Source organism: Physeter macrocephalus, chromosome 14 (assembly GCF_002837175.3).
Source record: "Physeter macrocephalus isolate SW-GA chromosome 14, ASM283717v5, whole genome shotgun sequence".
Taxonomy (NCBI): domain Eukaryota; kingdom Metazoa; phylum Chordata; class Mammalia; order Artiodactyla; family Physeteridae; genus Physeter; species Physeter macrocephalus.
The window spans coordinates 26,454,508-26,459,462 of NC_041227.1; positions in this window are offsets into that span (position 1 = coordinate 26,454,508).

Here is a 4,955-nt window from a genome sequence, read left to right on the forward strand (position 1 = left end):
TTATTTTATTTTATTTTATTATTATTATTTTTTTGTGTGGTACGCGGGCCTCCCTTTGTTGTGGCCTCTCCCGTTGCGGAGCACAGGCTCCGGACGCGCAGGCTCAGCGGCCATGGCTCACCGGCCCAGCCGCTCCGCGGCATGTGGGGTCCTCCCAGACCGGGGCGCGAACCCGGTTTCCCTGCATCGGCAGGCGGACGCGCAACCACTGCGCCACCAGGGAAGCCCTGAGAACATGCATTTAAAGCATCTAACTTAGTGCAGATAAACTGTCCCCTGATAGCAGTGGCAACAGTGATGAACACTTTTAGAGCTCTACTTAAATACTGTACTGTGCGTTTCATTGATCACCTTACATAGGCCTCACCACAACCCAAAGATGCAGTTAACATTATTCTTCACTTACAGAGATGGAGGTACAGTTAGCTCGAATAACCCACCCAAGGTCACAGTAAACGGTGGAGGCTGAGTTTGAACCCGAACACAGGGGGCTTCTCTGCCCGAGTCCACCTTAATCCATGTTCCATTACCGTTCAGACTCCACATTCTGTACCCGCTAGCGCCTCCATAACTGCCGCAACAGCTTATTGGAGCAGGAGATGTCACCTGACCCAAATGCTTCTGAAATATAGGCCAGTCGGCTGCCAATGGTATCGCCTGGTGCAAAAGCTCCACCCAGCAGGGCTGAGCACAATTAACTAAACCAATCAGCACCAATCAGGGATGTGTGTTTGAATCTGGATCCCAGAGTTGGGAAAATGCATAAAAACTGAAAGACCCCCACAAGGTCAGTTATTGCAAAGACAATGTGAAGGCACAGAGGAAGTGAAGACCAGCAGACTACTGCTGCTGAGCAGACCGTGCACGAACTCAGCCCCCGGAGCACTAAGCTGAATTCTGTGAGGCGTGGTCAAACTCTTGCCTTCCACTCCCAGCAAGTAGCTTTACAGCAATCACCAGGGCTCCATATAACCTGAGAGTTTCTGCTCTTCCAAAATGAGGGGGGCTTTCCCGGTGGCGCAGTGGTTGAGAGTCTGCCTGCCAATGCAGGGGACACGGGTTCGTGCCCCGGTCCGGGAAGATCCCACATGCCGCGGAGCGACTGGGCCCGTGAGCCATGGCCGCTGAGCCTGCGCGTCTGGAGCCTGTGCTCCGCAACGGGAGAGGCCACAGCAGTGAGACGCCTGCGTACCGCAAAAAAAAAAAAACAAAATGAGGCTAATTCAGGTTTTGCCTTTAACCTCAGGGTAAATACCCAGGGAAGGCAGTGTTAGGACACCCCTCCATAGCCCCCCAGCCTGGTGTTGGCCAGTGGAGGCCAGGAGAAATAGCCTGGCCCCGTGCCTGTTACACCAGAACCCCAGGTCAGTCCTTGGTCCACTTCTCCATCTATGACCATGCCCTTGGTGATCTCACCCACCATCAGGGCTGACTCCAGGCCAGGCCTCTCGCCTGTACTCTAGACTCATATGTCCAGCATATGTCCAGCAGATGAATCAACGTCTGCATTTTGTGTTGGCCAGGCATCTCAAATCTAACCTTTCCAAAACAGAACTCCCAACCATTCTTCCAAAACCCAGCCCTCCTGCAGGATTTCCATTTCAGGGAATGCCAACCCCGTAATTCTAGTTGCTGAGATTCAACATCCTGGCACCATCCCTGACCACTCTCCTCATCTCACACTCCTGCATTCCTTCAGTCAACCAATCCCATTGCTTCTACCTTCCAAAGTTACCCATAACCTGACCACTTCTGCCCCAGGCCACCACCACCACCCTGGTCTGAGCTGGCAGCATCTGTCACCTGGGGTGACTGCAATAGCCTTCTCCTGCTCTGTGCTCACCTTCTACAGTTGTTCGGCACTCAGCAGCCAGAGAGGTCCCACTAAAATGTAAGCCAGATCTTTCAGTCCTCTCACTCAAAACCCACCAATTGCTCCCCTTCTCACGCAGCAGAAAAGCAAAAGTCTTTACAAAAGCCTTCAAGGTCTTACATGTCTGTCCTCATCAGTTTCCCCTATAGATCTGCCTCCCTGCCAGCCCCGTCCCACACTCTCCCTCTGCTCCAGCCACGCAAGGGGCTTGCTGTTCCTGAAAGAAGCATTCCCAACACCCCAACCCCCAACCTCATACCCAGGGCCTTTGTATTTGCAGTTCCCTCAGCCTAGAATGCATTTCCTCAGCCCACATGGCTCCCTCCATCATCTTGTTTGGGTCACCTCAGCAGAGAGGCCTTCCCTGGGTACCTTAACAATTGCCACCCACCCAGTCTCCTTCCCTGCGTTATTTTTCTCTACAGCACTGAGTGCGATCTGACATGCTGTGTATTTTACTTCCTGTGGTCCATCTCCTGCACTAGAATGTAAGCTGCCTGTGGGGAAGCATCTTCATCCATCATGTTTACCACTGTGTCCTTATCATCAAGAACACAACGTCCGGCATGTAGTAGGTGCTCAGTGAATCATTGTCATATGAACAAAGAAGCACACAGCAGAGGGCTTCCTGGAGACAGCCCAGCCCAGTTTCCACTCCCCCAGCTGCACCCTCTGGTTGTTCCCAGGCTGGTCCCCTCACTTCCTTGATCCTTTTAGGGGTAAGGCCCACAGCCCCGTCCCAAAACATCAGAACCAAAGAACTAGTCAAGGAGGAATTATTCCAAATAGGTGGGAATTTCTTCTTAAGTATAACTTTTTTTTCCTTAATACAAAAGTCCTTTTGTCCCAGCTGTTGGTTCGCCTGTCAAAACTTGTCCTACCCTGAGAGCTTGGTGCTGGCGCTCTGCGTTCCCACCAGGGATCCACTGTCACAGAACCACCAGTGAGCAATGCTGGCTTTCCAGGAGGTTCCCAGGGAAGCTGGGGTGCCTCACCTCCCACACACACCTCAACTCCCCCCACAGGACGGACATCATGTTGATAACTGATGAGACTGTAACTGGTGAGCAGGTCATTGTACTAGTCTCTCCATTTTGCTGTACTTGAAATTTTTCTTAAAAAAAAACAAAACAAAACCAAGAGTGTTTTCTCTGACCTTCCTTCTCCGCCACACATCCTTGGAGGACTTCTTATTGCCCCTGCCCTCCCCACCATCACCCATCACACAACTTCTCTCTTCCCCTCCCCTCTGGTTTGAAAGCAGTTTAGCTCCATTTACTAGTTGCCTGTTGGTGTACTGGAGTCATCGGGGAAAACTCAAAAATCTTTGAAGCCCAGTTGTTCCCCCAATTCTCCCACATTTGGAACCTAATGGTTTTTTGAGGGGGTGCTGGACACTGAGTGTTGGTAAATGCTCCCCAGATGATTCTGGCACTTTCCAGAGTTGAGCAACCATCTTGTCAACCCAGAGCCATCCCTGGTTCTGTGCTGCCTCCAGAGGCCTTCTGTTAACGGGGGGCAGCCTCCTTGGAAGGCAGTTGAGCAACAGCTTTTGTTACCTGCGCCCCACTGCCAGGTGGGGGGGGTCCCACCACACCTGCCTACGTGACTTGAGGAGTTGTTTCTTCCAAACCCAGACCATGTGCTTCATGCACCATCAGGGTATCTGCCTGGATGACATTCTTTCCATTACCTTATGCCACATGGGTTCACATCTTCATCACCATTTGGAAAGCACAGAGAAGCACCTAGGAGCCAACCACAGCCCACTTCAGTCCCAGGAATTCGTGAATAGAAAGGATCCATTGTCGCTGAGTCACTTTAAGGGAACAGCTGAAAAACACATTCAAAGGACGTTGAGATAATGAGTATGCTAATGTGATTTCCAATGGGTGCCTGTGCTACCTCCAAAAACGCTGTCAGACCTTCCTCATGGATTCAAAGCTTCCACTGAAGTCAGTGGAGGATTTGGGTTAAAATAACATCAAAGTTTTCACTTAAATGGACAAAACTAGGGAGTTATGAATTAAGGGCGAGCTTCACATTGGCCCTGACACTGCCACACTTGGGAAACACAGGCCCTGGTAAGTTGCATCTGGCCAGGCAGCTGGTGCCTCTGGTTGGACAAATGAAAATCCCAGCTCTCCACTCACTGGGTGGGTGACCTTGGGCAAGGCAAATTGTTTCTCTGATTGACTCTCAATTTTCCCATCTGTAAAATGGCATGGATGAAACCTACCTTGCAGAGGTAGGATTGCTTCCAGGATTAAAGAAGTGTGTGTGTGAGAGGAGTCAGTTGTGAACAAAACAGATGAACTCTGTTGCAGTGGAGCTGCCATTCTAGTGGGGGAGACAGACAGCAAACCCAGGAACAGATAATAACAAGTAAGTGGTGCTAAGTGCTATGGAGAAAGAGAGGAAGAGAACCTTTTAAGGAAAGGGGCAGAGCTTTAGGGTCAGACAGACCCGAATTCAAATCCAAGCTTGCCCCTTGCTGGCTGTGCAACTCTTGGGAAAGTGATTTTCTCTCTCTGACGCTCTTCTCATACGTTCAGTGAGATCCGTTGATCATTCTTCCACGCATTGAACAAATATTTACAGAGTTCTGTCTTGTGTCACGCATTCTTTTGAGTGCTAGAGGGGCCGCAATGAATAAAACAGACAAAAATCCTTGCCCTCAGAAGCTTAAACTCTAGAGGAGAGAAACAGACACTGAACAGCATATACATATCGGGTGATGAAGGAAAATAAAGCAAGGTAAGGGAGTAGAGAATGATGGAGAAGGTGCTATTTTATGTGGAGGTTGGGGGGGGGCAGGGATCAGGGGATGCCTCTGTGAGGAGGTGATATTGAAAGACATGGGGGAATGAGCCATGTGGGCAGCTGGAGGAAGAGCATTCCCAGACAGGGGAGAAAGCAAGGGCAAAGGCCCTGAGGCAGGAACCTTGCATGGGGGATAGGAGGATTAGAGAACCAGAGACAAGGTCTGTGAAGCTCCTCTCACAGCACCTGGCTCTGAGTAGGACTTCAATAGATAGCAGTTATTATCTGTGCCTTTTTCTGGGGCACAGGTCACTTTCCA